The sequence below is a fragment of the Argiope bruennichi genome, chromosome X2 (genome assembly GCF_947563725.1).
Source record: "Argiope bruennichi chromosome X2, qqArgBrue1.1, whole genome shotgun sequence".
Taxonomy (NCBI): domain Eukaryota; kingdom Metazoa; phylum Arthropoda; class Arachnida; order Araneae; family Araneidae; genus Argiope; species Argiope bruennichi.
The window spans coordinates 1,592,584-1,620,132 of record NC_079163.1 but is presented as its reverse complement, the minus strand read 5'-3'; the positions used below and the strand labels follow the sequence as shown (position 1 = coordinate 1,620,132).

The following is a 27,549-nucleotide window of genomic DNA, read 5'->3' as shown; positions in this document are numbered from 1 at the left end:
TTTTTTTTTTTTTTTTTTTTTTGCTATTTCACTATCCGTGAACTTAAGTGAAAATATTTCCGATACATTAATGAATGCATTAAATGTCGATTGTCACGCAACAAGTTTTAATGTCCATAAAAGTTCAGCCCTTTAAAAAAAAAAAAAAAAAAAAAAAAAAAAAACTTAAAATCGGCTTATTTTTGGAGATCAAATTTGTCGTTTTCGGACTTGACATATCTTCTCCTGTATTGCTTTCAGATACAAAATTCAATATCAATGATGACTTTTTTTTTTTTTTAACTGGCACGCAATTTTGTTATGTAAGTTGTTGGAAAATATTTTAAATTTCCATATATAATTCAAAGGTGTGGAAACGTTTTATAACTCCACATAATATTATTCTGCTTACTGCGTTTTCAATTTAATTTTTATAAGCTTATTATTTGTAAGAAAAAATATTGAACATTCAATTAGAAATATATTTTCCGCCATAATAAATTTCATGTAAAAAAATCTTTATTTTTTGCTTAATAATCTAAGATATTACCAGTAAATTGATTTGAAATTTTATGAACAATTTCTTTAACAATTCTCTAGCATATTTATAGTAAAGAAATGCATTTAAAATTAGTCTTTTACGACTGAAATGTGAATCTAATAACAATTCTTCACTCTACATTCTTTATTTTTTTTAACAGAATTTTAAAATCCCGGTTCATTCTATAGTATGTAGAATCTACTTTTATTCGTTTTTTTTAATTACTACAGGAGTCTGATTTCCGGCATATTAGAAAATTTCATCTAAAAATAGCAGAAATTAACTTTTTTTATAAATTTATGATACCTTTTACTCAAAAACAATATACTAATATTTAAAAGATAAAAATTTAGAAATTAAATCACAATCTCGTAACAATCCATTATCAGGACACATCGATCCACCGAATCGCTGGCATTTGAAATTTGAGCATTTTACCAGCATTTCATGAAAAAGACCGATCTACCCTTAGGTCCCTTGCGCAACAGCTGACCTTTCTCTTCCAGTTTGGATGAAATCTTCCTTGCCACGAGTCATAATAACAAGGATTAAGCTGGCACCTCACTATCAAACTGAAGACTCCCGGCAAGATTTAATATGTTCCAGATTCTAAATGCAAGCATACAGACATACATACATGTATGAAAGAAAACCAAGAATCCTAACAGCTTTCCTCCGGTAAGAATATAAAATTACTTCCAGACCACCATGGTCTCAGTGAATCAACCGTTTTTAAAATACATAAACGTACAAGCTTTTCTTATAAACTCAAAATATTTCACAAAAATATAAGTTATGGCCGATATGTATTCAAGTTTTAATTGGAATAAAATCTTTGTCGTTTGAAAATCAAAATTTTACGTTGAATTCTTATTACAAAGTAGCAAATGTATGGATTATTTAAAACGGAGGTTGAGAAAGAAATAATTCATACTGTGTCTTTATTGTAGCTAAAATTTGTTATGTTAGCTGTGTTCACTTATTTTGGTAAAAATTGCGTAATTTAAAACTAAGACCCAGTTTACATTGACTGCAGTTTGTACCAATCAAAAATTAGTTGCAGCTATTCTTCTGATGGCGCACTTAAATGAACTCGATTATTTCACTTGAATGATTATTTCATAGAACTGGTTCATTTAATTGTCACTCTTAATTTTAAAAACCTAATTACTCCGCTGGACCAACATAACCAAAAAAGCAGACGTTTTCCCAGGAAGATTTGGTTTGTTTGGCCTTTATAAATAGGCTGTGCCATAGAAGTTAATGAGTTGTGTTTTCCAAGTTGCAAAGTACGAATTCATTTTTGCTTTGACTTTAAAAGCTTTATAAAGGCTTTAACATCGAATAAAGATTAAGAATACAAAAAAAAAAAAAAAAAAAATGAACTCAATTAAAGATTTTTAAATATTAGTCTTACATATGAAATCCTAAAGTGTTTAAAGTTACTGAAATTATAAGATAATTTTCATTTTTAAAAGTAAATTAAAAGAAATTCGACGGTTTCAAAGATAGAAAACGGAATTGAAAGTTCTCCCCTTTTTCTTTCACTCGCTCTTCCAAATTTTATTTCATTCATCAAGAAATGCCATACTTCAATTACAAAAACATTCCGCGCCCTATCTATGAACAGTGACCAAAAAAAATTACTTTCTAGCACAAAATAAATGCACAAATAAAATGGGTTAATCTTCAAAATTATATAATCCTTAAAAATCATCTAACAACATTATAAAGAATAATTGAGCATCTCAAAGAAAAGTACTTTTATTTAGTGATAGAAAAAATTATCTAACGGCCTCGCGCCCTAAATATTTACCAATGTCTAGCTAGTTACACGGTTGCTCAAAAATGAAAATTTTTGTCGGCCATATGAGTAGATAAAGTAGGGCAATAAAGAATTCGCATAAGATCAAAAGCAACAACAATGACGGAGAAAAAAACTGACTGCGATTATTTGTAAAATTTTAACGAGATATTTCAAAGCAAACGAGATTCTTAAGATCGATTTCGTCTATTATTGGTGAAATATGAATATGAACAAAAGCACATACTGTCAGTGTTTTCACGACTCCAACTTGAGGTCAGAACCCATAATTGCTTGAAGCCCTGCTCTAACTGAAACCTTATTCATAAACTAAAGATGAAATTCACAAATGCACCGATTTCTATCAAATTAAATCGACAGCTTACTCAAAAGCATATATTTTTTTATAATAATGGTATGCCAGCTTGCTAAGATTATTAAATTCTTTCATCCTCTTTCAATATAGTAGATGAACTCTCTAAATAATACAAATCTTAGCCTCTCTATTGCTTACAGGATATTGCGATGCTTTCCACTGACATATTAAATACGAAAATTGGACACTTCAGTTTCCTTTTGAGGTAATTTTATTATAAAGTAAAAATGAAGGAAGGGAGGACGCCCAAATATTAATGCTAAAAGGGGCAAAATAATCCCCCATTTTTATTTTATTACATATGAAAACATTTTTAATCTCTAAGGTCTGCCAACACAGTTGAAAATTACAAAATAGTTTGAGAACAAAAGAGAAGTTAAGGATGTTAGTCAAGATTTCAGATACAGGCAGCAATTTTTAATACTTCCAACTTAATATCGGAATGCATATATTTAACATTTCTTACAAGCACCGAAAAAATGAAATTGAACATGCAAAAAGATTTCTAAAATTTTGGATAACAAAAAATTGCACTTATGAAACTGAGGTGCTTAGTAACTAGAACATTTTGTATTCCTACTCAAAAACAATTCAAAAAGAGGAGATGGCAAGTGGGGCGATCTAAAAAAAATTCCGAAAAAATCTTATATTTTCATCTTATTTCTTGCAATACTTAAAACAAGAAACGTGACAAATAATTATAACTAAACGATGGATTGTATAAATGTTATATTAAAAAACTAGATATCAGTTATGAAAATATGGGAAATTCGCGTCTAAAATTATTTAACATGGTAAAAGTAGTTCTGTTCTGTAGGATTCAGAACAACTTAACCGGATAAATTTTAAACCATCCACTGGGAACAAGATTGCTATATTCCTATTTTCATAACAAAGAAGTAGTGTATAATTATCCGGAAGAAGGAATTAATTTCAGAGTTATGCTTGTTCAGTTCGTGTTTTACTCTTCAAACTAAATCTGCTTTCAATCACGGCAGGCCAAAGAACCCAAATGGAAACAATTTTCGAAACTGCTTCCTAGCCAACTTCCATCCAGATAAAATAAATTTAATTAAAAAAACATTTTTGAAAAGCGCTTTTATAAGTGAACAAAGAAATAAAATGATTTTAATAGCTTTTTACTTTTTAATCATTTATTATTATAATATTCATCATGGAATCTTAAAATTAAATTTTTTTTTTCTCAAATTCACTGTGAAGTGGAATCACTGATTTGGAATCAAAATTTAAGTAAATTGATAGATCAATTCATAAGTAAATTATTAAAAAACTAAAACCGTGTCTCGTCATAGAGAATACAAACGTGAGTATAGTTTCAAAAGAGAACCACATCAAGAAGCGAGTGAAAATGCCGTTACAAAAATACATTCCATTAATAACAAGCAATGCGAATTCCAATAAAAAGTACATTAGGAAGAGAAATAAGTATATCAAAATATTTAAATAAAAATACTTATTATGTACCAGAGACAGAAAGGGTAAAACTAGCTTCTTGCAAATAATAAATTATATGTTACAAACAACCTCTTCTGTGCAAGATTTGGCAGAGAGGTGCATTCAAATTGTTTATGGCTGTTAAGGCCCGCGATAAAGCGGAAGAGAGTCGAACCTGTATAGAGAGGAAATTGCGGTCTTTGCGAGACGATGAGCTTTCTCTATTCTATTTTTTTTTTTTTTCACTTTTAAAAAACTGATGACAGTAAAAAAGATTATATAAGTCAAAAAACAAATTTTAAAACATGAAATAAATCTTAAATTTAATTATCTAAAAATAAAAATATTTGATTTGGTATTAATTAAGCCACCTTCAAACTCCGTTAATTAAGCTCGAGCATACTTTTTGTAACATTCTGGTGCGGGGCCTATTGGAAGAAATCGGCTAAATTGGATAAAGGGTAGCCCTGCTTTCAATAATTATTTATTCACTTATTACGGACCTCATAAATTTAAATGTATTTGTATTCCAATTTCGCACTGTTTGGATTTGATATATTTGTAGCACATTATGAAGAAAACTAACAACCCGAAGCTCATCTATAAATGATTTATCAGAACACCTAAGGTCCGAACAGATCCATTCTGTGCAACACTTCCCTATAGTCTTCATACTACAAATATGAGAAATAATTACAACTGAAATAAATAATTTAATAAGTAACTTATGACTTAATACCTAAACAAAGTGAATCATATTTGAGGTTACTTGTAATGAGTAAGATTTTATTTTATTAGTTAAGACTGTCTAGCTTTCTTTGATTTTGAATCAATCCGAGTGCTATTTTCGGGCGGAGCTAATAATTTAAACCTGGTACAATGCCGAGGATGATATCAGCATCCACATCCCACTCGCCAAATTTCCATACTGTACCAACGTATGATGCAGCAACATAGTGAATGCTACTTCGCATTCCAATAAGCAAGTAACGGTATGGCTAAGCAATAGTGTAATAATTAGAGATTGCAATATCGGACCAGACCAAAAGTTCAATACCGGTGTTTTAGATCTTAATACCGGTAGTAGAAATTTTAGAAAAAGAAAGAAAAAACAGGTGTTTTTTGTTTTATTTGCCAGTTTTATTAGAGAGTGTAAATATCACAAAAAATAATTTATAACTTATAAATTATAATAGTATATAAAGAATCACAAAAAAGTAAAGGAACATCTTATTTATTTAAATCACAAAAAAGTGTAAATATCACTATTCAGTCTGTGGTACTATAACAAATTTTTGAAATGTTATCTTAAAAAACATAATGCATCTACCGTCATCAAGCCTAAAACGTAATTTTGTGCAAAAATTACCAGCTGTCGAAAACGCTTTTTCGGCATCTACGCTAATTGGTGGTACTGTTAGCAGTGCGCGATATACTTTTTTAAGTATTTACCCCTAAATCCCTCATCTTCAAATAAATCGATTTCTTGTCGGATGGTTTCGGATATAGCTGATTTCTATATTGTATTTTGGTTTGTTGATTTTTTTTTAATTATTTATCGCTAATTCTAATTTTTGTTCAAGAGAATTCCTTTTCACTATCGACATTAGTGTCATCATAATCTTCGATAACTGTACCGAATTCTTTTGAATGTGGATACGTTTGTGGGTAAAAAATTTTAAGAAAATTTACAATAAACTTGATCAGGTTTGAATTGATTAGTCTCTTTTCTATTTCATTTCCATTTTATAAATCGTTATAATTATGTAAATACCGTAAGACTTTATGTATTACTAATTATCTGTAATGTTTACGTCTCATAAAACCGCAAGTCTTAATTGTTAAATGTAAACATCTCGTCCTTTCATCTTTCCTCTCACCCCTATTTTGTCGAATTAAACCCATCCTAACGCATGCACAAAAGCGCGGAGGGTTTTATAATCCGTTGTCAAACAGTATTTTATCACTTCTCTTGATTGTACGATGCAACTTTGTATTCATAGTCTAATTAATTTCAACCGTTAGGAAGACATAAAACACAAAAACCTATACTATTCTGCTATGTTGGTGATTCCTGAACATATAGTGGAGACAATTTTAAAAATTTCTAGTAAATACCGAAAAAACAGTATTTAAACTTGTGAATACCGGTATTACAAAATTGTACAAATGGCTCAATATACCGGTATTCGGTATCCCGGTATTGCAATCTCTAGTAATAATACAGGGACAGTAGTTGTTTTTAATTCATGTTCGGTTTTGAAGTTATATGAGGTTAAAGGAATGACGACTTCATCAAATGACAATGACATCTACTACGACACTCCAAGACAGACAAAGAGCCTTCTTTTAACTCTGATTTACGAATGCCAATAAATAAGAATATTAGAAAGAAAAAACTAGAAGAAATAAATTTCATTTAAGAAAAACAAAACAAATCTTTAGCCTGCTCGATAAGCCATATCTACTGTTTTTCCCAAAATTTATTAGTAATGTGAAATTTAACCTTTTCAATCTTGAATTAATTTACCAGAAACTTTAACTTATTTTCAATTTTATTTTCGCATGCAAATTGTTTGGTTATAAAATAACTCAGGGAAAAGAAAAAAAAATTTTAATAAAAATAATTTTTGCCTTCAGCTGTCATCTATTGCCTCCTCTTCGAATGACGCTCTCCGTGTCCTTGCGAACGCCTTTAGGAAAAACGATCATATTACGGATATATAAGCATTTGATTAAAGTGATATTTTCAAATATCGACGGGATATAATAGGTTAAGAAAAAAACAATTGCTTTTTAAGTTGAATTAATATTTCAAAAGTAGAAAAAACGGACAAGTAATAAAAAGTAAATTTTCTTTGTTTCAAGCCGACTTGGAACAAAGAAAACTTACACTGTTACTTGCAAGTGAATGAATGATATGTTTTCTTGTTGCTTTTGCTTTAAAACCTACAAAACCTGAATTTTAAATTATGTAAAAGTTCTAATTATTGAAACAAAGTAGGATTTAGTCATTCCATTTCAAGAATTTTCGAATTGCTTTAAAAGATTTTAGCAATGCAACTAAGAAAATTCTCCCTATTTGCATTTCCTACTTTAGATGAAAGATTTAACATGCTATTCAAAAACTGTTGAAAAGAAAAAAAAGTTTGATTAAGAATGATTTGATGATGCTTTAATGTGCAAGAACTAAGTTGCGCCAATGGGATAGACTGTAAATTATTTTTAAAATAAGTAATTAAATGTAACTACATTTTTCTGAAGCACTAGAGATTCGAAAGAAATTATCATTACATCTTTACTGAGAAAAATCCCTAGTTCAAAAGTTGTAGGCATCCCACTAACCCCTAAAAACTTCCCATCGCCGAAAATGCGCACAGTTCATACAGTTAGATATATACGAAGTTTTTCCGGTAATAAATAAGATCTGCCAAATCCGTCACCTCCTCCCTACACACACAGCGGAGTAAAACGTATGATTCAGTCGAAATGCCCAATGTATACGAGTTGAAGATGAACTCCCTTAGTTAATGGTCTGATTACGCCAGCTATTATTCATATTATCAACAAGTTAAAAAAACACAATCATAAACTGGAATGAGAGCGCCACCTGTAAAAAAAGTTTATTAAAATATATCATACTACAGATGTTCATCATATTGACTTGTTGAACTACCAGAAGAATAATCAACTCGCAAAAACAACTCCTTCATAATTAGAAAAGGGTCTTACTTTACTGTCAACATTCTGCGAAATATTAACTGAAATATACGAAATGGTACAAAAAACTTCAAAGTTAATGGAACGAATGCAAAACTAAGAAGAGATGAATGTCATAACATGGGTGTAACAAGTAAAGGATCCAAAAAAGTTTTATTTAAATCAATATATCTGTTTAACCGCAATAAAGTGAAGCAAGTATGTTCGGCAATAAATTCTTTTGTTAATCAACGGAGATGGTAAAGTTAATCGGACAAGGTATGATACTTCAAAATAGTCTCTCGCTTCAAACGACGACTATTTAAAAGTTGTAAAAATATACTATATTTAGTAGATTTATTGAATGCCTACATTTAATAAATGAACATCGAAAGTTGCAATTCCATAGATTTCATTATATCTTACTGTTAACATTAACTATCATTTACTACTAATATGTTAGTTCAAATTCATTAATGAGCTCATGTTTTGTTCTTGCTGTTCGTTTTTGCGATATTTTCTCCATACCATTTTTAATGAACTATTTAAATCTTTCTAATTCACAAATTAGACAAGGGGTGAAATATAAGAAAATTTAATCTTACTTTGATAAGAAATTGGGGGGGGGGGGGCAAACATAAAAAGTTAATACTATATGATGGTTATCTATATATGAAATTTGTTTAAGCATTATTTTATATATATTACTATGTATTAGAATTTTATCTATAAAAATATATTTTGTAAAGTAAATATATTATTTTCATATGTTACTCTGATATTCATTAAACACAGAATATATAAATATTCAATAGATAAATTTTCTTCTAAAATTTTAAAAATGATCCCCTCGCCTCTTTTTACTAGATTAAATTCCTTTCGATTTTAAACTTTTCTTTTATTTGCTTACTGAGTTGTTATCCAGTAAAGTGTCCATATAATTTGATTAAAAGCCAAATACACTAGTTTCAACACACACACACACACAAAAAAAAAAAAAAAAAAAATTCATGCAGAATTAAACTTCATTAGTTTAATTATTACATACAGCAACTAGAAATGAGTAACTAAACTAAAAACCATTAAAGCTGCAAAATGATAATGCATGGCAGCAAAATATTAGTATTTCACCTTCTACTTCTTCATTCTGCAACAAAAAATTAATCAGATTTTATAAACAAAAAAAATAATGATAGCAACATTAAAAAAAAAATGTTTAAGAAAACTAAACTACACTATAAAAATTAAGAGGCTACATTTTTGAAGTTATACTATGCATAACTACTTAAAGACATAAATTTACCATTTATATGTGCAGTAATTCTGTTTCTTTTCCCTTTCATCTATGTCAACTGAACATATTCAGTATGACAGAATACATGTTTATATACATCTCTGTAAGTATGTATGTATGTATATATGCATTACAGAAATAAAAACATTCAATTATTATATCTAGCAATTAAGATTTAAAAATTGTTTTGTCTATCTCAATGTGACAATTTATTACTTTTCCTAATAAGTCTAAGTGAAGCAAAAATTTAGGTTCACTGCAATATTGCATTCATAATGAACCAGTGTAGAAGAATATGAGTTGAGAATACACAATGATAATTAATAATTTTTTAGTCAAAGTGTTAAAAACTGCAATATGACATGCTTAAATATACTCTTCCAATTTAATTTCAAAATGCTCTTGCTTATTTCATAAAACTTCTTATATTTTTGTATTTAGTTGATTATTTCAGAATTTTGAAATTTTCACCCTGCTTTAAAACTTAATATTTTCCTTATTTGTAATACAGATGACATTCTAGCAGAAATTTTACCTTTGTTTACAGGCATGTATAACAGACGTATTAGTCAATTATTAAGATTTTATTTTTCCCCCTTTAACTTATCTATTTATAATTTAATCATTTAAATGATTGTTTGAATCCTATGCCCAACTTAGAACACCAAAGTAGTTTTTGCTGATGTGATGATTGATAGTTTGATTGCTAATCAATGCAACAAGGACAAAAGCTCCACAAGAACTCTTGTGAGATTATTTAGGTCCAAGGAAAGACTTTAAAGAGATTGATAAAGTTAGAATGACTTTTCTGTTTCTCTATCAAAATCTTCATACTAGGAAGCTTTCAAAGTTTCACTAGTCCATATGCTTTAAATTTGATGTTTCTTTAATTCGGTTTTCCATCAAACAGAAATAAATATTCACTTAAATATCTTTTTTCAAATAATTCATTCACTAATTTCATTAATTTTTTTAATTCCTTTTCATGTAAAAACTTTTACTGGGAAATTATATTTCAAACAGAATTTTTTCACATGTAACAAAATCTTTACAATCTACAGATTTTTTTTTTTTTTTTACCCCCGAGAAATTTGAGAGAAGTATGAATAAATACAAGTTACATGCTTTAGAACTAAACATTATGGATAGTTTTGCTTCTTGAATAGTTAAAAGTAGAACTCAGTCTGGACAAATGCTATCCATTATCATCTAGGACATAAATTTTGAAAAAGAAACGTCCTTTCTTTCTCTTTTTACACAGGCCACAGTAGTTTAAAACTTTACATCTGGGATGTTTTATCAGCTAAAAAATAATTTCCCACCCCTCTGCATACGTATATAAAAACACATGCACAAAATATGCATTTATTAAAAAAGAGAAAGTGGACATTAATGTATTAGAATAAATTTAGTTGAAATGTTCCAACTATGATTAATATTTATAATCATGAAGAATTAGGCTTGCAATCAGATTTTCAGTGACTATATAAGCCCTGATCTCACTGACCAGTCTTAATAAAATCATTATACTTAGAGAAAATATTCTCATGAATAAGTGAGGAATTTTCTTTCTTTTTACAGTATACTAGTAGTTAAACAACTTAAATTATTTTTTATGATGACATTCTTTAAGATAACAATGATATTCTGCTAGATACATAAGAAACTCAGATAGTGAACCAATTAAACACATAACATATTTGCCACTATAATTCATAATGTGTCAATACATCATTTTAATATTCTCTATAAACGAGTTTATAGATGTGACATAGAATTATCTTTCACAGATTTATACTGATTATTTTGTTTAATGGAGATAATTTGGAAATTAAGGTTTGAAGACAGCACTGTTTACCAACTTACAATTTTTATCTTCTGTATATGAATTTGAAGAGATACAGAATTGAAACAGTCATGAAGAAATGAGAACAAAATGACCACATCATCCCTTTACAGACTGTGCTTTGAGGGGATTAATTTAAATTCTGAACATTTTTAATAATTCTTTTCCCTTTTGATCTTTTTTTAATAGAATACACTGAAATTTTAATTATGTAAAGAGTCAATCTAGTTCTTAAATAATAAAAGGAGTAAACCAGTTCCATATTATTCTTTTGCAGGCTAGTTATATGTTATTGTTCGATTCAGTTATCCATATCTTTCCTAACTCGAAGTGAGATTTTTTCTAAAAGTTCAGCTTCAAATGCCTTATTTAAGTGAATATTGTCCTTAAGAGTGAGAAATTCCGCTTAATAAAGTATTTAAAAATTGAGATGAAAATTATAATAAAAAATGAATAATTTTGCTCTGTTTATTCTATACTATCATATTTTTTACTATATTATTAGCAAATTTACAAATTACATAAATATTTGTACTTTTAAAAAATACATTTATTTCACTGTTTAATTTTTTTTTTATCTTGTGACCCCTAAACTAAACTATTTAATAATTGGTTTCAGTAAAAAAAAAAAAAAATATGCAAAATTTACAATATGCATTTTTGTATATTTAGATTTTTATACACCAATTTTTCAATATAATGATATTTTTTCAAGGGATCTTCGAATTTGATAAATAATTTTTGTCTGTATATATTTAAATACAAAATCAAAATCTTGCCCAAATAAATAGGAAGAAGGAAGAAATAAAGCTTATTTAACAAATTTCAAATGCTGAAAGAGAAGAATGTGTAATTTTCGGATATTTAAATTTTGAAGAAAATGGAATAATTAAATCATTTGGAGATTAGTTGTGGGATAATCATGGGATTAGTTTAAATTTTGAACATTTTTTTATAATTTTTACCCTTCTGATCTTTTCTTAATGGAATAGGATGAAATGTTAACAATAGAAAGAGTCAATCCAATTCTTAAATAATAAGCGAAGCAAGTCTGTTATGCATTATTTTTTTATACAGATAAAATTTAAATTTCCGTCTTAATGAAGAGGAAAATTTTGGTTAACATCGTTAACCACATAATGATTGTAAATTTAAATACCTGAAAATTGTGCACTGTTCTCTTTCAGCATTTAAAACTTGTTAAATAAACTTTATACTTGCCTTCTTATGTATTTGGGCAAGATTTTGATTATGTGTCAAAATATATACAGACAAATGTTATTTATCAAATTTGAAGATCCTCGAAAAAATCATATAGAAAATTTAATGTATAAAAATTTAAATACACAAAACTGCATATTGCAGATTTTTTATAATTTTTTTTACTAAAACCAATTACTAAATAGTTAAGCTTAGGGCTCACAAGATTTAAAAAAAAAAAAAGAAAGAAAGAAAGAAACAGTAATATAAATGTATTTTTAAAAAATACAAATATTTATGTAATTTGTAAACAGAACAAAATTATTCATTTTTTACAGTAATTTTCATCTCACTTAAGCTGAATTCTTCTCTCTCACGTTTAGTTTAAAGGCCATATTCCTTATACTAAAACATTTAACTGAATGCTTAGTAAAAATCTTGCTCTATTTATGAAAGAGATTTGAAGAACAGAAGTTAACAATAAGCCTGCAAAATGTTTTGTTGTTAGATTTCAAGTTTTTGAGTTTTAATTGCATGCAGAATCGGTGAATTTAAAAAATAAATATATTATATTCCTTTTATGAATGCAGCAGCTGCTTTTTTGTAGCAAAAGTTATACATATTTTATTTTAATATTTCACTTCACATACAAAAGTTAATTTGATATAAAAAAAATTCTATAAAAAACCAAAATTTCTAAAAATGGTTCAAAAATTGAAACATCCATCATACTTTATTTCAATCATATAGCTTCAGTTTTTTTTTTTAATGCTTATTTTTCTTTATAATCCTTAAAAAATGGCAATCCCTACTGGGTGTAAATTGCTTGTTACCATCATCAGAAAAAGATATATAATCATTGCTTAGTAAGAAAGCACCTCATTCCTTATAATAAAAGAGTATCCTAAGAATCCCTAAGGATACTCTTTTATTATAAGTATCCCTAAGAGTATCCCTAAGAATAAAAGTATTTCTCTCACAAAATATCAAACAGACAAACTAAATATCAATAATTTATAAGAAAAATTAAAAATTAATAAATTTTAAATTGAGCATTTTGCATTAAATTTAAATACAACAAAAAGAAATATTTAGACATGACAATTTGGTTTAAAGTAATCAAACTAAGTAAGGCAAATCATTATCAGAAGCTCATCCTGAAAAAATTTTATACCTGAAAAAAAAACAAAGAATTAATTTTACAACCTTTCCCTTCAGATTACTTCTAATACTGCAAGACAAAAGAATATTGTAGAGGATTTCAGAATTTTAAAATAAATTACTGACAAATTAGGCTTTACTCTTGCATAACATCAAAACCTCACATTTTAATCGGCACTTTCTTACAACAAATATTTATAAATAAAATGTTGTAAACAGTGTCCTAATGTGTAGTTTAGAAAAAATTAACTTTGAAACTTAACAAAAGCAAATAGGAGAAAAACAGTACAACATTATAAAGAACCTAAGTCACATTAATTTTAAAAATATATAATAAATTGAACAGCAGCAGACTTATCAGTTCAGATATTTTCCTTTTTTAATTAAAAATTCTTCTCACTCATGGAAACTCATCAAGTAGGCATTCAAATTGCACAATGTGGTCTGTTCTGCTACTCGATTTATTAATCAAATTTAGGTTAAAAACTGTCTCTAGTATCTGCTGAAGTAACTGATAAAAATGAAACTTAAAAACATGGAAAATAAAGAAAAAGCAAATGAAGCTGATAAGAAATTGCATATCCAAGCTCAGCATTCCCAACATATGTTGTAATAAATTTCATTATAATTTTACATTGGCCTTCCAGAGTTCCATCCCATGATACATTCACTCCATACAAGCTTGGACCAATCTCTATTGTAGGTAACTGTTTAATCAAAAAAAAAAAAAAACTTGGGAAAAATTGTTCTATTACTACCTAATCTGATTACATATCCAGCCTACTTTAATCTCTAAACTGTTATTAACAAATAGTACAAATCTCACAAGAAACAATTTTAATTTAATTCACAGATGTATGATATTGTTTCCAATCTATGTTAAACAAATTCTATTTTTCAGATTGCTGTTATATCAATATCTTTTCTACTAAATTTGATTCAACTAGAAAAGATAAGCATTGAAATTTATAATTTTTTCAATGTATGATACAGTTGTATTACTTTTAATTGCTTTAATATTTATCATACAATCAACCTTAACAACTTATACCAAAATTATTCTTAGGGCCTTGTAAACATTATATCCCATTTTAGAACTACAAATATTTCCTATAAAAGCTTACCCTTTTTTTTTTTTTTTTTTTTTTCTACATGAAAAACGTTACCTTTTTAAAAATTACACTTATAAGAAACTGTTTTTTCCCTGGCTGAAAAAGATACTCTATCAGCAAAATTTTTATCTTTGCTTAAGGGCTGCTATACTAAATAAAATAAAGCTTTTACACCCTTCTCCATTACCTAATCCATATCCACATTTCATCCCATGGATGATTATTTTATGCCTTTGTCTTATTCAGTCATTCTAAGGTGATGGACAGATTGATGTTAAATGAAGAAAACTAAAAACAGTTACTCCAGATGCAGTAAATGAAGATTGTAAATCTACATATTACTTGAAAGGAGGATAAAATTCATTTTCATTTTTTAAAATCCCATTTCCTTGTTAATAAGTGGAATAATATATAACACTCCAAATGGCTAAACTAACTTTTCCTATTTTTCATTTTCAGCTCAAAAGCAAATCATCCATATTTATATAAACTTCTGTGCCTAAAATATTCCTAAGATGCATGAGTTTTGTTATATATCAAAAAGTATGTTTTATCTTCTTCAAAAGCTCATTTTAAATAACCTGAAATTAAACAATCAAAATAACTGACTGCATGGAGGAATGAGTTTTCCCTCTAGGATGAAGTTTAAAGGCTATCCCCTAATTTCAAAAATAAAAATTACTCTTATGTAGGTTGTGCCTCCGGAATCTAAAACACAACATAAGGACTTTTGTTTGATCATAACAAATTGCATTTATGTTGCAAGCAATTCATCAATATTATAACTCGTTTGAAACATTAGTAAAATTTTACATCTACAATCAAGCAAAATGATCGGATTTAACATTATTCCCAACACCACAAAAGACACTAAATCTATGGTTTGAGCAGTTGAAAATTGTTTTATCAGCATGTTTATTGCAAACAAAATAGTACTAATGCATATGAATAAGCATTTGTATACAGAAGATTAAGGGATTTTTCAATTCTTAACAACACATATTATGAGATCATGTGGCAAACTTCGATCTGCCTAAAGTTCACAAGGCTGAGAAGGCTATAAGCAGGTTTATTTAAAAATTTTACTTCACTAGCTGCCAAGTAAATTTTTAAAAAATATGTATACATTCTGTGAATGATAAAATATTAGGATATTATTAACATTTTATTAAGTATAATTGATCAGATCCCTGTAAAATTCTCTTATAAAAACCAAAAATCAGCATCAATAATATTGTGTATAAACATGGATAAAGACAGAGGCACATTCAATAAATATTAACAAATTTAATAAAATAAATGTTAATTCAAAATAAATCATAACATGATAAAAATATGGTAAAAAACTGACTATAACTAAATAATTGATGGTAACTAAATTGACCATCTTATTAAAACACAAGTCTGATTAAGTGCACTGCCAAGGGCTGCAAAGCATCTAAATTTGTTTCTGATGAAGCCCTTCTTTTATTAAACTTCTCCAATTAGTTTCAGATTTCAACATAATTCAATGTGTTAATGATTTGCATTAGGTTAATTTTTTTTATTATTTTATTAGCTTTGTAAATATGTTCTTGTTCAGTTATGATTCACGATTATACATTATCTAAATCTGTGCATAATATTTAGTAGATGCTTGTTGTTTATAAACATTACATTAAGTAATAAAAAATATAGTTTAACTAATTACACTTCATGAAGTGTCAAATTTACTTTAATCTCTTATAATTTATTAATTTTGATTTTTTTAACAAATTTATATACAATCTAAGCTTATAATTTTTAAGACCTGCAAGCAGTTGCTGCTGAGTATCTGCCTAGTTGGAAATATGCCCCTATTTGTTAATTAAAAAATTAATATAGTTTTTTAATTCTCATAGATTTAACAATAAATTAAGAACATTTAATGTTTGGCACAGAAGTTATATAATTTCAAATTGCAACAAATCTTTATAATACAAGAGAAGAATTAATTTGATTCAAGAAAGATCTTCATATCAGATATTGTTTCTCTCAACTCAGCTTTTGCAGTGTCTTAAAATATTATAAAATGTTGCTCTATTTTATTTTTATTATGTAATTTGCACATCTTATGTTTTTAAAATTTTTTCGAAAAGTAGTATTGAGTGTCTATTAATTATAGAATTGTTAAGGTTTGGCTGAGAAAAAATGAAAATTTCAACAAGAAATAAAATTATTTTATAAATCGAAAGTCAAAGCTCTAATTACAGTTAATTAAAAATTATTTTTAACTCTTCAACCCGTTCTTCACTTTATTTCAGCAAATTTATGATTATCCAGTACCGAATATTCAAGCAAACTGTTTGACAATATTTATATATTAAAATAACACCTTTAATTTTTTTCATTATTTGAACAATTTAAAAATATAAAAGTCTAGCATTTGATGTATACATTTCAACAAAAAAGTAATTTTCCTCAGTTTTTAAAATGTTTATTCCAAATTAATATGGACTAGGGAGAAAGAAATAAAGAAAAAAAGGATATAAAGTTTACATCATACAAAAAGAAATTATAGAGAGAAAATTACTTATTCCCAATGATATTCAACTTATCTCTAATACAATTTTTCTTATTTCAGAAATCTTGTTTTAAGCAATTATTTTCCAAGCTAACTAATCTTGTTGTTAGTTAGCAAAAGAACTATTTGATTACAATGTAGCAAAGACAAGATGTACAAACATTCTCACATTTAATAATACAGATTAAAACGTCTGCACTTATTGAGATATTTTATATAAAACTTGCTATTCTTTAATAAGTGCAATGATGGTTCATTCATTAAGAGCAGAATTTTTTCTCTCCCTTCAAAATAATTCTATACTAGAAGTCAGTAATCCAAGAGAAATATATGACAAAGTATTTGTAAATTACATTTCATTATAGTATATAACCATGAAAATCAGAAATGCACGAAACACAAATGAAAGTAAAAAATAAAAGACAGGGTTTATTTTACAAGATTAACAACTCAATTTAAATGACTAAAACCACTTAATTTTTATGATAAATTGAAATAAAAACAGTAGGAATAGATGCAATGGATTATCTAGCTCAATCTTTTCTGATGCTTGACAAATCTCCCTCTTCCTCTCTAGCTAAAACTTTTCCACTTGCAATTTTCTTTTAAACATTTCCTTTCAGAATGAATTTGATTGAATGGAAGACTGATTAAATACATATATTTTGGCCTAGAATATAAATAAAACATGTTTTATACATAAATCATTCATCTCTCTCGAGAAACATTTTCAATAGGAGTGTTTTCTTGTGATTGAGCAGCCCTCATTGCTTAGACAGATTTCCTGTATTGATGTGCACTCACAAATATGGAGATGATTTCAATAAAAAATTAACTTTAACAAACTTGGTTACTAAATATTAATAAAATTCAATCACTCTTTCACAGAATTATGCTTTCAAATAGAAATTTTAATGGACTTCAGTTTACATGCAATTAGATATGGAATCTGTAAGTATAAAAAGCTAATTAAAATATACAAAATTTGTCTCCCAATTGTATAAATTCAGCTTATTTTGTACTTTGGTTCAACATTTTTTCCCCCACATTTAAATGTGAGGAATATGTAAACAGTTTATAACGATATAAAATGATAAATTTTCAAAAACCATCTTTTTAAATGTTTATTAAATCTTAATATTCTAGTAGCTATGGCATAGGAACAATTCCTAAGCACTGATTTTCTGATTTTGGGTATTCCTCACAAGAACATATGGTTGACAAGTTATTCTAGTCTGAGGTCATCCGAGAAGTTTATTATTTATATTTCCTATATTACATAAGGTACTATTTTCAGTACTGAATTCCTCTGCCAAATCAAAAATTCAACAGTAAATTTTTAAAAAAAAAAAAAAAAAAAAAAAAATTTTAGTTAGGGCTTTGTATAAGCTTCCATTTCTCAGTGGCAGATTTTGATAATATGAGGTGCAGGTGCTGAAATATTTTGAGGCGATTCCTTGGGTAAACTCATGACAAGAAAGTAGCATGAATAAACTTATTTTACTTTTAACTGTCTTCAGGCTTATCTTACGATATCGTTATACGATTGAAAGACAATTCCTAATGCATCTATAGCTTTTATTTCTGATTAGTACAGTGAATATCTCTTTTATCAACACAATTTTTATATTATGTCATTTTTTTTATTGCTTCTGCACCAAGGAATCTTGTATTTTAATATATAATTTAAAGCAACAGTCAATGGGTTCTACAGCAATTTTTATTTTTCATAATTTCAAGGGCATAGTTCAATTTTTATATCAAGATTATTTATCTAAACCCTGGTGAGCATGTTATAGCGCATAAACAGAAAGGCAAGAAATAAGGAAAAGTTAAGGAAAGTTTTAGAAAAGGATTTGCAGTCTCAGTGTTGAAAAGGATTTGCAGTCTCAGTGTTGAAAAGGATTTGCAGTCTCAGTGTTGAAAAGGATTTACAGTCTCAGTGTTGAAAAGGATTTACAGTCTCAGTGTTGAAAAGGATTTACAGTCTCAGTGTTGAAAAGGATTTACAGTCTCAGTGTTGAAAAGGATTTACAGTCTCAGTGTTGAAAAGGATTTACAGTCTCAGTGTTGAAAAGGATTTGCAGTTTAGAAAAGGATTTACAGTGTTTTTATTGCGTGAGAATTTTACTTAACACTTTACTTTCTTACCTAACACTTTTATTAGTGAATTAACACTTTTTTCTCTTTAAAGGAAAAATAAAAGAAGAAATTTCTATGAATCAGACTGAAGAGGAGCCTGAACAATTAAATTTGCCATCAGCTTAGTACTATAATATATGTCCAAATAAAATTTAATGCCTGTATAGATCTGGAGGCATTAGGCGACCACCTTCACTGCCTGTGTGGATACCGCCACTGCCTGCGTGGATACCGCCACTGCCATTTCTTATGAAGCATAAGACTATGTAAAAAGATCTTATTCGATGCTCTGCAGAAGAAATTGACCCACCACCAATACCAATATACTTCAAGTTATCTTTGTCAGGAAAATCTTATTAAAGTTCAAAAACTATAATCTTGGTAACCATAACACCTGGCAATTCATCTAAAACTGAATCACTAGGTTTATACATTTTTCAGATTCTATTTTCCCTTTCCTCACTGATTTTTTAAAAAATCAGTTTCAGATGTAATTGAATCATTTATTTTCATTTTCTAAAGTTACCTCAGTCTTCCGTGCAATGCAAAGTAATCATAAAATATCAATGCATACAGAAGGTATATCAAACATCAATCTATTAACTTGTTTTCTGGAATTCCTCTCCCCTTGATTTCTTAATGTCTGTTTATTACTCTGTCATTAAGAAAGTATAGAATACAACATGTACTACAGGCTTGGAGGAATTCCCTAAAATAAACAACTAGTTTATATACTCACATTGCTCAGGATTAAAAGCATTTCATATAAAATATTTCTAATGTAAAAACTATTTTTTATGAAGTGTAATAATATACCAAAGCTATTTTTAAATTTCATCAACAGTTTAGATTTATTATATTAGTAGTATAAATTTTGTTCACAAATGCTGAAATATAAGAAAAATTAATTTTTTTTTTAAATATTTGTTTTTTCAGTAGTAAAAAATGTGGAAAATCCTCAAATAGTTAATTCATGATACAAATTGTTATTTGTTTGCTTTTAAAATTTTCCTTTTATGATTCTGCTACTACGGGTTGGCAACGGCATTTTTTGTGCATTCTTCTTTAACAACCAAAATTGTTTAATTTGCTCTCAAAAGCTTTACTTATCTTGTCTTCTGAATTTACTTGTTTTAGGCAATGACAAATCACTACTTTAAAACCAATAAAAACATTGTCAAAAGCTATGCATTAAAATAAAAGAAAATTTTAAAAATAGAGTAGTTCTAAAGTCAATGTTTCTTAGCAAAAGATATATATCTTGATTTCAAAATCATCAACATTAAATTAAAAAAATAACTAATAACAACAAAAAAAGTTACACAGAAATGAAATTAGATTGTTAAAAAGGTAAAATTTTGAATTTTAAAATAGTTTAAAAAATTTTATGATAATTTACTTCAAAGTTATTGTATAAAAAAAGGCAAAATTTTGGTTAATTTCTAATTAATAAAATATTTTTTTATTATTATTCTTTTTTTTTTTTTTTTTTTTTTTTACTTTGAAAAATTAACTATATTCTTCCCTCTTCTTAAGTAAAAAGTATGCCAAATTTAGTTGAATTCGTTTTAGTTGTTTAGAAAGATGTGGAGTATACATATATAGTCACAAATGACTTATAAGATGGAGGTTGAAAATATTTAAAGGTAAAGACATGTATAAAGCCAGTATTCAGTAGGAGGTGACTTCTCTTCAATAATAATTTAGTCATTATGTAAAAGTCTGAGGAATTTATTAAATAAGTTTTTAAAACATTTTATTTAGTTTATTTCAAATTTATTACATAAAAATGTTCCAGTTTAAGAACATCTAGATGAAACTGTAACAATTTTTATTCATAAACTGCATTTTAATGAGATTAGTAATTCTTATACTTAAAGAGAAATAATTAAATTTTGATAGTATATTAAAAAGGTAACTACATTTAAAGCTATTGTATGTAGTTACATTTTTTTTTAAAGGTGCAGGTACATTCCACGCTTTTTAAAAAATCATAGAAAGGCAGAAGCTTAAAAAAAAATTTCACATAATATATTAGCATTTAATTTCCTAAATTTTTTGGAGCTATGAAGCTTGAAAAGATTACTAAAAACACAGTACTTAGGTATTATAAAAAATAACTAGGGTCAGGTGGGGTAAAGTGGTCATGATTCATAAAAAAAGGTTTAAACTCTTAAATAATTATAATTTTTTTTTTAATTTTGGTTGAAAAAATAAAAAACAAAGTTTTTCACTAAAAATTTTACTTGTGGCAACATGCTTCTGGCAGTTGTCATTCATTCTCCATGTGTGTTTTTTACAGCTTGTTCTTTTGACTTGAATTAACTTTTTAGCTTCATTTTGTTTGATACAAATATTAATAAGTTGGCAGTGCAGAAGGATTTACTCGCATCTCAAGAGCATATTTTCATTCATAAGTTAAGTTTCATTTATTATAGATATAATTTAATAATAATTTTAGTTGCATGGGGTAAAGTGGTCATAGGCTTAAGTTAGAGATGGTTCATTAAAATTAGTCATGCCTAGTTGCTAAATACCTATTAAACATTGGTCTAAATGCTAATTATGCTTAGCTAGTTTTTAATAGTTATTAATTATAATAATTAATTATTATTAAAGCATAATTAATTAATCAAAATTTTTTAAAAAAAACAAGCTTAACTATTACCAGGTTTAGAATAGTATTATAATTTGATTGAAATTTTATGAATTTTTTAAAACATAACATTTTTCTTATTCTTTACAGCTTCAACATGCCTAGAACATATGTAAGGAAGAATCCAGAAATCTACTCTGATGCAAGTTTACAATTAGCGGTGCTTGCTGTAGAAAAAGGAAAATCTATATACACTGCAGCTCAGGATTTTGAAATTCCCTATCAAACTTTAAGAAGATGGGTTATAAACAAGCCAAAACACAAAGGTCCAGGAAGGGAACCAGGGCTAACACACGATGAAGAATTTTGCACAGTTGAAAGTTTAAAATTTCTTGCACAATGTGGATATCCATTTGATCGTTCAGATGTTTCAAACCTAATTTTTACGTACTTTAACTCTCCAAATAGTAGAGAAAGTCCTTTTGGGAGAAAACCTCCAGGATCAGATTACCTAAGAAATTTTGAAAAACGCTGGGCAAAAGAATTAACAAAACGGAAACCAGAATTACTTACTACAGCTAGAGCGGCTTAATTTAACAAACAAAACCGTAACTACTTTTTTTGATGCCTATATTCATCTTATTGAAACAAATGGTCTTCAGCAATGTCCCGACAGAATTTTTAATGTTGATGAAGCTGGACTAGGTACAGATAGCCGAACAGCCCAGTATTTGTTCAAAAATCTTCTTGTACTACTTACATGAAATCAGCATCACAAGGAAAGACGATGTTCAGCGTGCTTTTTGGGATATCAGCTAGTGGCAATTATATGCCTCCTTTTACCATTTATAAGGGAGCTCATTTATATGAGTCATGGACTAAGGGTGGTCCTCCAGGAGCCTTATATGCTTGTACAGAATCTGGCTGGATGCAAGATTTGGTATTTGAATCTTGGATGGATCATTTTATAAAATATACAGAAAACTTACAGAAACCTGTTCTGATTTATGATGGCCATGGAAGCCACATGACCTATGGCCCAGTGAAAACAGACATAGACAATATTATAATATTGTGCTTGCCCCCTCATACCAGCCATGCCTTACAACCTCTAGACGTTGGTGTCTTTTCACCATTAAAAAAAGCCTGGAAAGCAATTTTGAAGAAATGATTCAGAGAAACCCGATTGCAAAGTGTCTCAAAAAGTGTTTTTCCATTTTTATTGAAGCAACTACTTGAGTGTATGAACAGAATGCCATCAAAGGTTTTCTTGGTAGTGGATTATATATCCAATAAAATCCAAGAAGTAGAAAAGCGCATTGTTCTAACCAAAATATCAAATCCGATACGCTCATCTGATCAAAAAATAAATCAAAATCAAGATTATGAGCCATCAACATCTACTTGCAACTCAGATTTGAAACAGGCGGATATATCGAATGTACATAACCCAACAATTGCATCTCTAATAAAAGAACTAAAACAAGCTATATTAACAACATTATCTCCACCCATCTCAACTGTAAATGAAAGAGCTAAATAAAATTCTAAGCAAAAAAAAGAAACGTGTTCAGGCCAAAACTGGGGAAGTATTGACAGAAGAAACGGTTGCATTGCATCTACAAAAAGAACATGAAGAACGAGAAGCCAAAAAGAAGAAAGTTCAAGGCAGTAAACCGCCTTTGAATCAACTTATGAATAATCACCACCAGATGTCTCGAATCATATTAGGATCTTGGGTATTGGTAAAATACAAAGGAAAGAAATACGTTAAGGAATTTATTGGCCAAGTAATTGCTGAAAATGGAGAATTGCTTTCTATTAAGTACCTAAAAAAGTCTAAAATTGGAAATTATTATACAATCCCAGAATCAGATGATACAGATGAAATTGAAAAATCAGAGGTGATCAGTCTTGGAGGAGTCAAGCTTCAATAGTAAAGGACATTATAAATTTGCAATTTAATGGAACAAAATAATAATATTACAACAAGGAGAATTGCAGGCATTAAATTTACATTGTATAGTACTTGTCATTAATAAAATGTGACCATTACTTCATTTGTTTCTTTTTAAATTGTCATTTTTTATGGTATGACCACTTTACCCCATCCCCTGGGGTAAAGTGGTCATAAAACTATGCTTTTTAAAAAATGTTATAAAATAAATTTATTTCCAACAGATAGTCCGGAAATCCTGTGAATGTGCTCTTGAATAATGTAATGTAAAATAACATCCAAAATATTAAGATATATTTCATAAATTCTTATGCTTATATTCTGTGAAAGTTAAAAATATCTGTTTTTATGACCACTTTACCCCACCTGACCCTACATCTCTTTCATTATGTTTTACAACAATCAAGTAAAAATTAAATGCTTATCATGTATAAAAAATGTGGTTCAAGCAGAAGGACATAGATGTGATTAATTTATAACCGATGCAAAGGGCAAAATATTCAATTAAACCTTATAACAAAGAAGTTTTTAAACTGTATAATACTAATCTAACAAAAGTTATAATACAATTCATTTGAAAAAAACTTTTTTTTTTGTCAAGAAATTAATGATTTCATACCGCAAATTCTTGTCTCAAAGGTACTAGAATTCAACTTTTATACATAATATTAAATTAAATGTACCATTAGAAGAAAAACTACTCTATAACCAATAATCTTCAATGCAAAAAAAAAAGTATCTTGGATAAAAATTAATATATTTATAATTAACAAATCTCTGCATATAAATTTATATGTATACTTTGATTGTATAAACAATATTATAAAATTAACAAATTAAAGAAATTTGTTTTTTCATTTATTTCCATATAAATTCTACACTTATCAAAATCAAAGTAAAGAAAATTTTTACAAAAGTTCTTCACTCCTCCCGAACATAAAATATGCAATTTTGGCTGAGTATTTAATACAATAGTGCGTAGCGTAATACAACTGTAAAAATAGGTATCAACTTTAAAAAATTTAAAAACATTTCAAAACTTAACTATGCCCTTTTTTAATAATTTTTACAAAAAAAAACAAATTGAGTCACTTTAAAAATCCATTATTTGAAAGATTTTAAATGCTATATTCTAGTAAGAATCCCTAATTTGAAAATTAAAGTTTAGAGATACAGTCAGTTTAAAGTTAATTTTGAAAATTAAAAATTTTAGAATTCTAACTAACTCCTATAATTGGTTTAAAGTTTCTTAAACTGGAAACTCCAACAGACAATCTTATAATCTTACAGGTTTTTGGTTAACTTTGGGCTTTTGCTTGAAAGTCAACAATATTTACTTCAGGTAACAAATTTAAATCTTCATTCAAAACAATTTATTCTAGTTATGTCCTGTAAACAAAAATAGTCACCTTTCACTAATTAGAAAATTTATAAGAATATCACGATGCTGAATAATAGTTAGTATATCATAATTTCAGAGCCAAGGCTCTTTTCTAAAAACTTCATGTAAACTTCCAATGAACTCTAAATAAGATTTTAAAATATTTCTGGAGTAAATAAAAATTTTAAACTATACACTTAAGATGTTATACAAATTAAATTTTCTCTTTTGTAAGTTTGAGTTAATATTGTTTTCCATATGCTCAATTTAATTTAGAACTTTAAGTAAATAATGAGGAAAAAGTTTTATAAAGTATGAATTTTATTTAAGATGCTTTTTTTTTTTTTTTTTTTTCCCCTTTCTTTCTTTCCTTCCTTCTTTTTCAAATGAACATTAGCATTTTCCAGCCTTCTAAACCTGATATTTTTCTGGAAATATATCTAAACCTGCAAACCTTTCTATCTTAAAATTAAACAATCATTAAAGAGTGTTAATAATATCAAAACATTAATACAGGTATATTTAATTTTGTATTCCTTATCTAGTTAATAAAATGAAAGCCATCAAACATTCACAATTAATTGGTCCAAAAGAAGAATTAAATTTAATAATAGTTAAGTAAATTATTACTATTAAAATGAATAATCATTCACTTTCTAGCTATTGAAACTTAAAAATTTAGATTTCAAATAGTGCATTGCTGTTCACTTTATTTTCTAGCACAGGATAAAATGTACAAGTTCAACTGTTCAGCAAAATTTTTACATTTGCCAGCAAGAAATTATTTTACAGAAATAAAAAATTTAATCAAGCATAAAACAATATAGAAACAAATTTCACATTTTTTTTTAAAATAAAGCTCTATTTCAATTATAAAATATCATTATTATTACAAATCATTTATTTTACATTCAGCATTGTTCTCTTTATAAGCATAAAAAAAGCAAGCTATATATCTCACAGTTTATGTATTAATTTGAAATATGTTTGCAAGAAATTTATCATTTATGCTTAACTTAAAAGTTATTGCTACTAGAAATAATTAATACTATAAACAGCTTTAAGGATCAAGATACATTAAAACAAATTCTAATAGCAAACTAAAAATTTTGAAAAAAAATATTTGTCCATAGTTATTAAAAACGTTTGAAGACTGAACATAATAATTATTGATATAATTCTGTGTGAAAAAGAAATAACATTTGCCTGTTTACTTCTTTAATTTCTAATAGAAAAATTCATACTAAACAATTCCAATGTAATTGTGCCATTTTGTTGCCTAAGTACCACATGAAATTTAATTTTAATCATGAATCCTCTATTAAAATTAATGTTTAATAAGATGTATTGTTATGTTATCTACTAGAGCTGCAATTGAGAATATAAAATCCATGTTAACAGTTACTCACATGCACTAAGAAAAATTAAGGAAATTGAACAAAAACTTAAAAAATTAATATACCTATTCACTTTTATCTAAAGATTTTGTTTCTGCAAAATATAGATAATGTGAAAAAAATATTTTAATTTTATTGTTTTTTAAATTGATAATAATTGCATGATAAGAAAAATACTCAAAAGCTTAAAAATCCAGTAAAAAAAAACTTACATAATGACAGCATACACGCCACGGATATTAACATGTATAACACAATTATAATTAAATATTACGTTCTCAATAGGAATCATCTGAATGTCATTATTTTCGCAACGAAGACTATGCAAGAATTCAATATGAAATCTTCTAAAAATACATAAATATTTGGCAAATCATAGAACTTCTAAATTAAGATACTTTTACAGTCAAATATTAGTCCCTTGATATAGGAGCAGGAAATGTAAATAAAATAAAATGTAATTGCATAAGAATATTACGAATCGACGTAATTCTTTTTTTTTAAAAAAACTCTAAATCCTGCATAATTCAGTTCAAATATGCACTAATAAAATACTATACTATATACTTATGCCCTTTTTAATACAGTTGGGCATAGCCTAGTGCAAAAGAGATGGAGTAGAAAAGAAAACGACCGCGCAAAAATTGAATTAAAATACATCTGCTTATTCATATATGGAGCAAAAATAAAATACATGTCAGTTTATTATGTCTTCCAGACCATAACAAATACCAAGATCTTAAACCAATAGACAACAAAGTTTTTTATTAATACTATGATTAATATCGTTATTAATTGGCACTATTAACCGATCACTATTTTTGTGTCGTCTCTCGTGCTTACAAACATGGCGACCATTTCATAAGTCTACGTCATTGAAGACATTTTCATCATTATTTTCAAGTGTGAAAAAACACCCTAAGCGTCGAAAATCGATACAGTCAAATAAGAAATATTATTCCATTAATGAATCATTTTTTCTCTTACTATGTGTCCCATATGTAACACCATCTTTAATTTATTACAAAAAAAAACAGCGTAGAAAAAACCCCTACACCACCACATCA

At 27.5% G+C, this 27,549-nt stretch overlaps 1 protein-coding gene across 1 annotated transcript in view; it reads right to left on the bottom strand.

Annotated features, from left to right (window-relative positions):
• Positions 1-27,549, bottom strand: part of LOC129960042 (ubinuclein-2-like) — a 158,544-nt gene that overhangs the window by 130,538 nt on the left and 457 nt on the right. The gene's annotated exons all lie outside the window — the stretch shown is intronic.